At 44.3% G+C, this 13,967-nt stretch overlaps 1 protein-coding gene across 1 annotated transcript in view; it reads left to right on the top strand.

Moving 5' to 3' along the window:
• The window catches only part of LOC140467183 (5' exonuclease Apollo-like), a 191,327-nt gene that overhangs the window by 65,752 nt on the left and 111,608 nt on the right, over positions 1-13,967 (top strand). The window lies entirely within an intron of this gene.

Genomic DNA, 13,967 nt, shown 5'->3' with positions numbered 1-13,967 from the left:
CCTGAAGCGTGGAGAGATAAGCTAGAGGAGGGTGGGGGTGGGGAGAAAGTAGCATAGAGTACAATGGGTGAGGGAGGAGGGGATGAAGGTGATGGTTAAGGGAGGAGAGGGTGGAGTGGATAGGTGGAAAAGGAGATAGGCAGGTAGGACAAGTCCGGACAAGTCATGGGGACAGTTACTGAGCTGGAAGTTTGGAACTAGGGTGAGGTGGGGGAAGGGGAAATGAGGAAACTGTTGAAGTCCACATTGATGCCCTGGGGTTGAAGTGTTCTGAGGCGGAAGACCCCACCCCCCATCACCAAACCATCATCTCCCAGACCATACAGACCCTCATCACCTCAGGAGATCTCCCACCCACAGCTTCCAACCTCATAGTCTGGGAACCCCGTACTACCCGGTTATACCTCCTTCCCAAGATCCACAAGCCTGACCACCCTGGCCGACACATTGCCTTACCATGTTCCTGCCCCACTGAACTCATCTCTACTACCTCGACACTGTCCTATCCCCCCTAGTCCAGGAACCCCCCACATACGTTCGAGACACCACCCACGCCCTCCACCTCCTCCAAGACTTCTGTTTCCCCGGCCCCCAATGCCTCATCTTCACCATGGATATCCAATCCCTCTACACCTCCATCCGCCATGACCAGGGCTTCCAAGCCCTCCGTTTTTTCCTCTCCAAACATCCCCAACAGTACCCTTCCACTGCCACTCTCATTCGTTTGGTTGAACTGGTCCTCACCCTTAACAATTTCTCCTTTGAATCCTCCCACTTCCTCCAGACCAAAGGGGTAGCCATGGGCACACATATGGGCCCCAGCTATGCCTGTCTCTTTGTTGGCTACGTAGAGCAGTCGATCTTCCATAATTACACCGGCACCACTCCCCACCTCTTCCTCCGCTACACTGATGACTGCATTGGCGCCACCTCGTGCTCCCGTGAGGAGGTTGAGCAATTCATCAACTTCACCATCTCCATTAATGACGACCGACTTGACACTGACATTTTTTACAAACCCACCAACTCCCACAGCTACCTGGATTACACCTCTTCCCACCCTACCTCTTGCAAAAATGCCATCCCGTATTCCCAATTTCTCCGCCTCTGCCGTATCTGCTCCCAGGAGGACCAGTTCCACCACAGAACACACCAGATGGCCTCCTTCTTTAGAGACCGTAATTTCCCTTCCCACATGGTTAAAGATGCCCTCCAACGCATCTCATCCACATCCCGCACCTCCACCCTCAGACCCCACCCCTCCAACCGTAACAAGGACAGAATGCCCCTGGTGCTCACCTTCCACCCTACCAACCTACACATAAACCAAATCATCCGCCAACATTTCCGCCATCTCCAAAAAGACCCCACCACCAGGGATATATTTCCCTCCCCACCCCTTTCCACCTTCCGCAAAGACCGTTTCCTCCATGACTACCTGGTCAGATCCACGCTCCCCTACGACCCACCCTCCCAGCCTGGCACCTTCCCCTGCCACCACAGGAACTGTAAAACCTGCGCCCACACCTCCTCCCTCACCTCTATCCAAAGCCCTAAAGGAGCCTTCCAAATCCATCAAAGTTTTACTTGCACATCCACTAATATCATTTATTGTATCCGTTGCTCCCGATGCGGTCTCCTCTACATTGGGGAGACTGGGCGCCTCCTAGCAGAGTGCTTTAGGGAACATCTCTGGGACACCCGCACCAATCAATCACACCGCCCCGTGGCCCAACATTTCGACTCCCCCTCCCACTCTGCCGAGGGCATGGAGGTCCTGAGCCTCCTTCACCGCCGCTCCCTCACCACCAGATGCCTGGAGGAAGAACACCTCACTTTCCACCTTGGAACACTTCAACCCCAGGGCATCAATGTGGACTTCAACAGTTTCCTCATTTCCCCCTCCCCCACCTCACCCTAGTTCCAAACTTCCAGCTCAGCACTGTCTCCATGACTTGTCCGGACTTGTCCGGACTTGTCCTACCTGCCTATCTCCTTTTCCACCTATCCACTCCACTCTCTCCTCCCTGACCTATCACCTTCATCCCCTCCCCCACTCACCCATTGTACTCTATGCTACTTTCTCCCCAGCCCCACCATCCTCTAGCTTATCTCTCCACGCTTCAGGCTCATTGCCTTTATTCCTGATGAAGGGCTTTTGCCCGAAACGTCGATTTCGAAGCTACTTGGATGCTGCCTGAACTGCTGTGCTCTTCCAGCACCACTAATCCAGAATCTGGATTCCAGCATCTGCAGTCATTCTTGTTACCTCTAAAAATGAAGTGTCAACCTGACTGAAGTGTGCAATGTTCCGATGGTAGATAGGGACAATTGTTCCCTTTAGTAGAAAGGTCAGTAATCAGCAGGACATTTGGAGGGGAAAGGAGGAAAAATCTTTCCACAGAGAGGGTTGTGGATATGAGGAACCCATTGCCCTGAAGGGAGGTAGAGGCACAACCGCTCAGACTTTTCTATATTAATAGATGAAGGCTTGGAATGCCAGAGCATATGGGCAAAGTGCTGAAACATGGGATGGGGATATGAATGTTTGATGAGCAGTGTGTAAATAATGGACCAAAAGGACTCCTTTGTGCTGTAAATGATTCAATGACTCTATAAAACTCTGACATGGTAGGAGTTGGGGTGTGCTGTGGAAGTGAGCAGAGCATCAACCATGATGAGCAACAAGACTGTTTACTTAATTGGGAAGACAAGCCACTTTGTGGAGGATTGCTGAACTACATGCTCTGCATTAGCATTCCGTTGTACGGTAAAGTCACTCGAGTGCAGTATTAACTCAGGAGAGTGGGAAATAGATAAAAGCTGGAGGATCTTTTCCACCCAACAATTCCCAGTCATGAAAGCACTGCCCTGACATGTTGCCACTTTCGACTGTGCCACATGGGCAGGTACGGGTCAAAGCCAAATATAATGATGGGAGAAATTGTTTTACATACCAGACACAGCATTGTAGAGTTGTTGAACTCAAGGAACCTGAGACTCATCTCAAGTAGCAGATGAACCGAGTGCGAAACCATTTTGTTACCTGGAGAGAAATTGATCTTCACAATTAAGATTGTGAAAGCCAGTGGAGTAAATCCAGAGGGAGGGCTACAAGCAAAGAGAGAAGAGCACAATTCGAAACAGACTTCTTTGGGCAACTAATGGAAAAACATAGAACATTACATTACAGCACAGTACAGGCCCTTTGGCCCTTGATGTTGCGCTGACCTGTCATACCAATCTGAAGCCCATCCAACCGACACTATTCCATGTTCGTCCATATGCCTGTCCAATGACAACTTAAATGTACATAAAGTTGGCGAATCTACTACCGTTGCAGGCAAAGCATTCCATACCCTTACTACTCCCTGAGTAAAGAAACTACCTCTGACATCTGTCCTATATCTATCACCCCCTCAATTTAAAGCTATGCCCCCTCGTGCTCGCCGTCACCATACTTGGAAAAAGGCTCTCCCTGTCCACCCTATCTAACCCTCTGATTATCTTATATGTCTCTATTAGGCCACCTCTCAACCTTCTTCTCTCCAACAAAAACAGCCTCAAGTCCCTCAGCCTTTCCTCGTAAGACCTTTACTCCATACCAGACAACTAGTAAATCTCCTCTGCACCCTTTCCAAAACTTCCACATCCTTCTTGTAATGCGGTGACCAGAACTGTACACAATACTCCAAGTGCGGCTGCACCAGAGTTTTGTACAGCTGTAGAATAACCTCATGGTTCTGGAACTCGATCCCTCTGTTAATAAAAGCTAAAATACTGTATGCCTTCTTAACAACCCTGTCAACCTGGGTGGCAACTTTCAAGGATCTGTGTACCTGGACACTGAGATTAGATTAGATTACTCTCTGCTCATCTACACTACCAAGAATCTTACCATTAGCCCAGTACTTTGCATTCCTGTTCCTCCGACCAAAGTGAATCACCTCACACTTGTCCGCATTAAATTCCATTTGCCACCTCTCAGCCCAGCTCTGCAGCTTATCTATGTCTCTCTGTAACCTACTACGTCCTTCATCACTATCCACAACTCCACCGACTTTAGTATCATCTGCAAATTTACTAACCCACCCTTCTAGACCCTCATCCAGGTCATTTATAAAAATGACAGACAGCAGTGGACCCAACACTGACCCTTGCGGTACACCACTGGTAACTGGACTCCAGGATGAACATTTCCCATCAACCACCACCCTCTGTCTTCTTTCAACAAGCCAATTACTGATCCAAACTGCTATATCTCCCACAAACCCATTCTTCCGCATTTTGTACGATAGCCTACTGTGGGGAACCCTATCGAACGCCTTGCTGAAATCCATATACATCACACCAACCGGTTTACTCTCATCTACCTGTTTGGTCACCTTCTCAAAAAACTCAATAAGGTTTGTGAGGCACGACCTACCCTCCACAAAACCGTGCTGATTATCCCTAATCAAATTATTCTTTTCTAGATGATTATAAATCCTCTCTCTTATAACCTTTTCCAACACTTTACCAACAACTGAAGTAAGGCTTACTGGTCTATAATTACCTGGGTTGTCTCTACTCCCCTTCTTGAACAGGGGAACCACATTTGCTATCCTCCAGTCTTCTGGCACTATCCCTGTAGACAATCACGATTTAAAGATCAATGCCAAAGGCTCGGCAATCTCCTCGCTTGCTTCCCAGAGGATCCTAGGATAAATCCATCCAGCCCAGGGGACTTATCTATTTTCACACTCTGCAGGATTTCTAACACCTCTTTCTTGTGAACCACAATCCCACCTAGTCTAGTAGCCTGTATCTCAGTATTCTCCTTGACAACATTGTCGTCTTCTAGAGTGAATACTGTCGAAAAATATTCATTTAGTGCTTCCCCTATCTCCTCTGACTCCACACACAACGTCCCAGTATTATCCTTGATTGGCCCTAATCATACTCTCGTCATTCTTTTATTCCTTAAATACCTATAGAAAGCCTTAGGGCTTACCATGATCCTATCCACCAACAACTTCTCATGTCTCCTCCTGGCTCTTCTGAGCTCTTTCTTTAGGTCTTTCCTGGCTACCTTGAAACCCTCAAGCACCCTAACTGAGCCTTCACATCTCATCCTAACATAAGCCTTCTTCTTCCTCTTGACCAGAGATTCCACTTCCTTCGTAAACCACAGCTCCCGCGCTCTACAGCTTCCTCCCTGCCTGACAGGTACATACTTATCTAGGACACACAGGAGCTTTTCCTTGAAGTAGCTCCACATTCTCTAATGTGCCCATCCCCTGCAGTTCCCTTTCCCATCCTATGCTTCCTAAATCTTGCCTAATCGCATCGTAATTGCCTTTCCCCCAGCTGTAACTCTTGGCCAGTGGTATACACCTATCCCTTTCTATCACTTAGGTAAACATAACAGAATTGTGATCACTATCACCAAAGAGCTCACCTACTTCCAAGTCTAACACCTGGCCGGGCTCATTACCCAGTACCGAATCTAATGCGGCTTCGCCCCTTGTTGGCCTGTCTACGTACTGTGTCAGGAAGCCCTCCTGCACACACTGGACAAAAACTTAACTATCTATAGTTCTTGTATTATAGTGTTCCCAGTCAATATTTGGAAAACTGAAGTTGAAGGGAAAGTTGAAAAAGAATTAGAGGAGACAGAAATGCAGGTTGGGGAATTATAAATGGAGACATCGGCTATCAAGCCACTCAGTTGCATCAAGCCTGCTAAAAGAATCCCGATAAAAAATGTTTTAAACTGTTCATAGTATGTTGTTGTCATTATCTGGGTATTTATTTTCCATCCATATTTGAGAATTTAAAAAGTACATCCATTTGTTATCTGCTGAATTTTTTTGCCCACCGTTGTTCCTATATGACAGACACATCTTGTTTAACCTTTTTCAGGTTTTTAACTTTATATGTGAACGTGTATATGATTGTTTTGACTGTCAGCCACACTACAGTTCGACATAATGCTCGCAAACATGTTTCTTGAATAAGATCCTCTTGTTATAATTGTTAGATTGTTATGTCACAAAAAAAGCCAAGGTAATGCTTGATTTAAATCTTGAAACATGCAAATGTGTTTCTGAGGAAATGGTTTGTTATTATGAAATGTGTGTTGATTTTTGTTGATGATTCAATGCTCCCTTTTTCCAAAGGAGTGTCATAATCAGTTAAAGCAGTGTTACCTTGCTAATGATTAAACTACTTTTGTTTGCAGTCGGAAATCAATCTTTGACAAACTGGATAAATTGTAATTTCAATGACTTTCCAATGAAGTGCTATTCATTTATAAAATTACAAAGAGTTGAGATCGCAGAATGACGTTATTCATTTCAACACATTTATGCAGACAGTTTTCACTTCTACATCAATTGTTATTTCCATATCGATAAGTGAGCACCGCACAGTCTGTGTGGAAAGAAAGTTCTGGCGTTACATTGAAGACACCCGTTATTGTGTTGAGTGGTGCTAACATCGTGCTCAATTAGATAGAATGAGTACAGATCTAGTAACATGAAACTGGCACACATGAGGTGCTGTGGGCGATTAGCAGCAGCAGAATTGTACTCAAACACAACAACATGTAACTCCATGATCTGGCATATTCACACCTGGCCATTACCATCGAATCAGGGAATCAATCCTAGGTCAATGAGGGCAGGAGGGTATGCCAGGAGCCATTGCCATGAATACTTAAAAATATGGTGTTAACCCAGTGAAGTTACAACACAGGTTTACTTGCATCCCAAGCAGCATAATCAGCAAGGGACAGCGCTCAGCAGTTCCACAGCCAACAGAGCAGCTCTGCACACTGCAGTCCTACCACCTCCAACTGTGAACGATAGTGATAGATAAACAAGTCACAGAAGGTGAGGTTCCACAAACATCCCAATTGTCAATGAGAGGGGAGCTGAGTGAATCAGTGCAATATGTAAGGTTGAAGCATTTGCAACAATCTTCAGCCAGATCTGATCTGCTAATTGTGGAATTTCTTAGCTCTGCCTTAGCCTTAGTTGTACACCATCATTCACAGCTGATGGTGGCAGGACTGCAAAACAACTCGTGGGTAGGCAATTATAAATGAAGAGGGAGGAACATTACTGGAATGAAAACTACCAAGACAAATGGAATCCAAATGGCATCCATATCACTCTTGGAGGCCTTGTCAGTGACAGTGCATATGTTAACCTGTCTTTATACAGAAGTGAATATCTTGTTCGAGTTGTGCTTGATCATATGGCAGCCTGGATTAGGAGAGGGTATACTAGCTCAGGTGAAGGAGCAGTGCAACATGAAGTCGTAGTAAATGCATTAATGAAAGCATTTAAGCTACCGCATCATTAAGATGAAAGTTCATCAGAAGTTCATCAGAGTCACTGGAACTGTGACTCCACAATTAGGTGTCCTTACCCAATATATGAGACAGTGAAGGCATTATGTGATTAATTTCAAAATGAACTGTACCACAGAGTCTGCGGCAACTGACGTGGAACCAACCCATGTATCCTGAATGGGTTAAGAGCAATACAACACCACCATTTCCTAGATGTTGTTCTGGCACAGGTATTGGTGATGCCATTGGAAAATTGAATCATGTGCTTTCGATTGTAGTTGTCATCATGGGTGGCCAGGATTTGAGCTGGTGGACATCTATTGATGATTCGATTAGATTCCCTACAGTATGGAAACAGGCCCTTCGGCCCAATATGTCCACACCGCTCTCCAAAGAGTAACCCACCCAGACCTATTCCCCCACCCTATATTTACCCCTGATTAATGTACCTAACACTGTGGGCAATTTAGCATGGCCAATTCACTTGACTTGCAAATCTTTTGATTGTGGGAGGAAACCGGAGCACTCAAAGGAAACCCACACAGACACAGGGAGAACGTGCAAACTCCACACAGACAGTCGCCTGAGGCTGGAACCGAACCCAGGTCCCTGGTGCTGTAAGGCAGCAGTGCTAACCACTGATGAGTAGGCATTTAGTTATAGAGTCATAGAGATGTACAGCACAGAACAGACCCTTCGGTCCAACTTGTCCATTCCGACCAGATATCCCAACCCAATCTAGTCCTATGTGTCAGCACCAAGCCCATCTCCGTCCAAACCCTTCCTATTCATATACCCCCTTGTAATTGTACTAGCCTCCACCACTTCCTCTGGCAGCTCATTCCATAACACACCACCCTCATGAAAGATTTACCCCTTCGGTCTCTTTTATATCTTTCCCCTCTCACCCTAAACCTATGCCCTCTAATTCTGGATACCTTACCACAGGGAAAAGATTTTGTCTATTTATCCTATCCATGATTTTATAAACCTCGCTAAGGTCACCCCTCAGCCTCTGACACGCCAGCAAAAACAGCCCTAGCCTATTCAACCTGTCTATATAGCTCAGATCCTCCAACCCTGGCAACATGCTTGTAAATCTTTTCTGAACCCTTCCAAGTTTCATAACATCTTTCCGATTGGAAGGAAACCAGAATTGCACGGAATATTCTAACAGTGCCCTAACCAATGTCCTGTACAGCCACAACATGACCTCCCAACTCCTGTACTCAATACTCTGACCAATAAAGGAAAGTATACCAAACACCTTCACTATCCTGTCTACCTGCGACTCTACTTTCAAGGAGCTATGAACCTGCAAGGTCTCTTTGTTCAGCAACACTCCCTAGGAGCTTACTATTAAGTGTATAAAGTCCTGCTAAGATTTGCTTTCCCAAAATGCAGCAACTTGCATTTATCTAAATTAAACTCCATCTGCCACTTCTCAGCCCACTGGCTCATATGATCAAGATCCCCTTATAATCTGAGGTAATCTTCTTCACTGTCCACTACACCTCCAATTTTGGTGTCATCTGCAAACTTACTAACTATATCTCTTATGCTCACATCTAAATCATTTATATAAATGATGAAGAGTAGTGGACCCAACACTGATCCTTGTGGCACTCCACTGGTCACAGGCCTCCAATTTGAAAAACAACCCTCTACCACCACCCTCTGTCTTCTACCTTTGAGCCAGTTCTGTATTCAAATGGCTAGTTCTCCCTGTACTCCATTAGATCTAAGCTTGCTAACCAGTCTCCCATGGGAAACCTTGTCAAACGCCTTACTGAAGTCCATAGAGATCACATCTACTGCCCTGCCCTCATCAATCCTCTTTGTTACATCTTCAAAAAACTCAATCAAGTTTGTGAGTCATGATTTCCCACGCACAAAACCATGTTGACTATCCCTAATCAGTCCTTGCTTTTCAAAATACATGTACATCTCCAAAAACATGCCCACCACTGACATTAGGCTCACCGGTCTATAGTTCCCTGGCTTGTCCTTACCACCCTTCTTAAACAGTGGCAGTCCTCACTTTCTCCTCAATTTCTTTCGTCATCCAGTATTGTCTATACCTGCCAGCCTTTCCTTTCACCCTAACAGGAATATACTCTCATCTTCTCATTTCTGACGGCTTCTCATTTTCCAGCAGTCCCTTTACCTGCGAACATTTGCCCCCAGTCAGCTTTTGAAAGTCCTGTCCTCTGGAATTGCTTGAATGCCATTAGCCATGAGGCTGGTACAGCTACCATCCCCACGGCGATCGATGACGTCACTTCCACCCCCATCATGGCCGCTTTTGCAGCCACTCCTGCCCCTCAAGATTTCACATGCACCACACATGACATCACTTCCGCCCCTCACATCAGCGCTAACGTCACTTCTGCCCCCTCTACTGCCATGTTCACTTCTTGCCCCACCAACGCCACTCACCTGCATACTGCTGACATGCCCCCTCCACAGATCCCACTGTCACCATCCCCGCCCCCCCCAGAACCCTGCTGAACACATCTCCCCTGCTCATGACTCCACCCCATTCCCCCTACCACCACACCACAGAACCTCACTGGTCCTCACCTACCACCCCACCAATCTCCATGTCCCGCGTATCATCCGCCGTCATTTCCACCACCTCCAAACGGACCCCACCACCAGAGACAAATTTCCCTCCCCTCCCATACCAGCGTTCCGAAAAGACCACTCCCTCCGTGACTTCCTCGTCAGGTCCACACCCCACACCGACCCAACCTCCACTCCCGGCACCTTCCCCTGCAACCACAGGAAATGCAAAACTTGTGCCCACACCTCCCCCCTCACTTCCCTCCAAGGCCCCAAGGGACACTTCCATATCCGCCACAAATTCACCTGCACCTCCACACACATCATCTATTGCATCCGCTGCACCCGATGTGGCCTCCTCTATATTGGGGAGACAGGCCGCCTACTTGCGGAACGTTTCAGAGAACACCTCTGGGACACCGGGACCAACCAACCCAACCATCCCGTAGCCCAACACTTCAACTCCCCCTCCCACTCCACCAAGGACATGCAGGTCCTTGGACTCCTCCATCGCCAGACCATAGCAACACGACAGCTGGAGGAAGAGCACCTCATCTTCCGCCTGGGAACCTTCCAACCACAAGGGATGAACTCAGATTTCTCCAGTTTCCTCATTTCCCCTCCCCCCACCTTGTCTCAGTCAAATCCCTCAAATTCAGCACTGCCTTCCTAACCTGCAATCTTCTTCCTGATCTCTCCGCCCCCACCCCACTCCGGCCTATCATCCTCACCTTGACCTCCCTCCACCTATAGCATTCCCAACGCCCCTCCCCCAAGTCCCTCCCCCTATCTTTTATCTTAGCCTGCTGGACACACTTTCCTCATTCCTGAAGAAGGGCTTATGCCCGAAACGTCAATTCTCCTGTTTCTTGGATGTTGCCTGACCTGCTGCGCATTTCCAGCAACACATTTTCAGTTCTGTATTATATATTATTTCAGTGTCAGTAAGAATAACCACTGCACAGTCCTTGTGATGACAAAGTTCTGCTTTTAGGTTGAAAACACCTTCCATTGTGTTGTGTGGCATTATTGCAGTACTAAATGGGATGGAATCAAAACACAGGGCGCAGAAGAAATCATGTGATTCAACTATGAAGTTGAATTGATAACAAATCTTAATTCTTCAGGACATTGTTTGTGAAGATTTTTTAATGTTAACATTTTGATTTTCTTTTCAGAACTTTCCTTAATGTCTTCTAATAAAAGGTTAAAAGTCAATAAATCTTTCATCCTCCCATTTTTGTTGTCAAAATAGTGTTGGCACTTGTAAATTTATTGAAATTTAAATTTGAGAAATACAATAGTTTAGCATTTTGTTCAAAATGTAGGAAAGCCTGTATTCCCCTTCTTTGCCATTGCTTTTACATCCTGTTTAGCAGTATGGATGATTCAAGACTTTCCTGGTTTACCTCTCAACGTTTTACATAGTTTTGCGTTGAAACAAAATAGTTTCACACTGCTCTCACTTCTTTAGTAATAACTTCACTCAAACAATAAAATCTTTTCCTTCTCTTCAAAATACTATATTAATAAATCTTAATGTTTCTACATTTGTTAGCTGATTTATACTGCTATTTTAGCAATTTTCTTAATGAGTGTCATTTTTCTTTTGAAGATAGTTCTCGCAGCCATTTTCATCTTTGTTTGAAAAAGAATTACAAGAACAATGCCTATTTGCTTAATATAGCATGTTACGAGATGTGCCTTTAAGAAGGACTTGTTTTGCCAAATTTCTTTGGAAAACCACTGTTGTAAACTTGGATTCAAGTTGTTTGCTTTGATTTTTTTCGAAGCACACAGTCCATGTGTTTACAGGTTTTGCTTTTTAGTTGGTGAACTGTGATTTTAAATCTCTCCCAATCTTGTACAATTGTAACAAGAGCTCATTGCTAGGGGGTTATAATACAAGAATAAAGGAAAACATTTCTTTTGCTTTCCTAGTTGTTTGTTTTACTTGCATGCCAACTTTCTGTGTTCCCTATATGAACAGGTTCAGGTATGTCTGAACATGAACATTGTTTCACCCCTTTTTCTAAAAAAAAATGCTAATCTATTATGACAGAATTAAATAATCTCACACTTTGCCACATTATACTCATCTGCCATCTTGTTGTCCATAGACTTAACCTGTCTGTGTCTCTCTTTCGTCTCTTGGTGCCTTCCTCACAAATTTCACCCCCATATAGCTTTGCCATCAGTAACTTAGATATGTTTTATCTTTGTGTGAGCTTTAATATATATTAAAAATAGGAGTGATTCATGCACTTGTCACAGTCCATGAACTGACAAAAGCGTCATTGACTGTTTGGTTCTGACCTGTTATATAATCCTTTCCCATGCTAATATAGCACCCTCCAATGGCACAGGTCCTAATATTGGATATTAATCTTTTGTGTCAAATTTCTTTTAGAAGTTTATGTGTACTACATCCACTGGTTCCTCTTTATCTCCCACACCTGTTGTATCCTCAAAGTGAATGAACTTGCCAATCGTCATTTCTCTTTCTTAAACCTTGTTGACTAATTCTATTCATGCTATTTCTTTCCCCGTGCATTGTTAAGACTCTCATAACAACAGATTTCAGGACTTTCCCAATGTATGATATGAGGCTTTCTTTGACCTTTTTTCTCTGTCTGTCCTTTCTTGAATAGCAGTGTTACATTGACTGGCTACCAATGTACTAGGACATTTCCAATATCTAAGTAACTTTGGAAAATAGTTGGCAACAAATCTGTTTCCTCTACAGTTTCTAGAACTTTGGATAAAGATTGTCAGGTTCTGGAAATTTGTTGAGTCTTCGTCTTTTGAGTTTCTTCAATCCTATTTCTCTGCTGATGTTAATTGTCTTAATCTTCTCAGTCTTATTAGCTTCCTTGCTATGTTCCAGTTCTGGTATTAAAAACCTCTGTGCAGAACATTCTTTTTACATGCATGGCAAAGTGTTGAAAAACATTTTCTATATTCATGCACAGTTCACTTCATGTCTTTTTGATCATCATTGTTTGGTAATCCTTAAGTTTCAAAACTCCCCCAGCCTTCAGAATTACTGTCGTTTTTTGCAATATTAATGTCTCTATCTTTAATGTAATACCATCCTTAAATTTCCTGGTATGCCATGCATGGATGTTTCTTGCTTAGTTTATTTTCATCAATAGAATGTGTTTTGTTGAAAAATTTTCATTGTTCTGTTAAATGGTTACACTACTCCTTTATTGCAATAACTTTAAATCCATTTAGCCAGTCAACCGTGGACAGTTCCCCTCATTTACCCATGCAACTAGCTTTGTTTTGTTTCCAATTCTTGCTTAGTATTGGGGTATGTTTTCATATTTGGAATAAAATTCAGTTCAGTATTATGAACAATATTTCTCAGTGGAGCTTTTACTATGGCAATCTAATTAATGTAACCTCATTGAACCATACGAGATCTCAAATAGCTTTATCCCTAGTTGGTTGCAGAACAAAGCGATCTGAGAAATTTTCACTGAATCAGTCTATGATCTCATCTTCCTTGACCACCGTTTGATTGGTCCACACGAAGTGACGATAAAGTTCCCATACCAATAATATTGCTGTTACAAGCTCCAAAAATTTCCTGTTTATGCGTTGGGGATAGCATGTTTTGAGAAAGTTTGTAGCTCAAGTTGAGGTTCTTGATCTAAGTTTGCTCGCTGAGCTGGAAGGTTCATTTTCAGACTTTTCATCACTATACAAGGCAACATTATCAATGAGCCTCTGATAAAGTTATTTGGGGATGTATAAATTACTTCCACCAGTGCTTTCTGACCCTAACCAGTCCTAATCTCCATCCATTCTGATGCTATTTCTGAATTTTCTGAGCCCCCATCCTTCCTTGCTCATGTTCCTATGTTAGTCTTTATTATCAGGGCTACACATGCTCCTTATCCCTTGTGCCAGTCTTTCCCAAACGTTGCCTCCCTGGGAATGATTATTTCCTGCCCTTTGTAACTAAGTGAGCAAATCTGAGGTTTTTCTTCAGAGGTTTACAGAACTGTGAATGGGCTGGGGAGACGAGATGGAGAGAGATTGTATCACGCAAAAA

This window comes from Chiloscyllium punctatum, chromosome 45 (genome assembly GCF_047496795.1).
Source record: "Chiloscyllium punctatum isolate Juve2018m chromosome 45, sChiPun1.3, whole genome shotgun sequence".
Lineage (NCBI taxonomy): Eukaryota > Metazoa > Chordata > Chondrichthyes > Orectolobiformes > Hemiscylliidae > Chiloscyllium > Chiloscyllium punctatum.
Note: the sequence above shows the minus strand (reverse complement) of the source record. Positions and strands in the feature narration are given on the sequence as shown.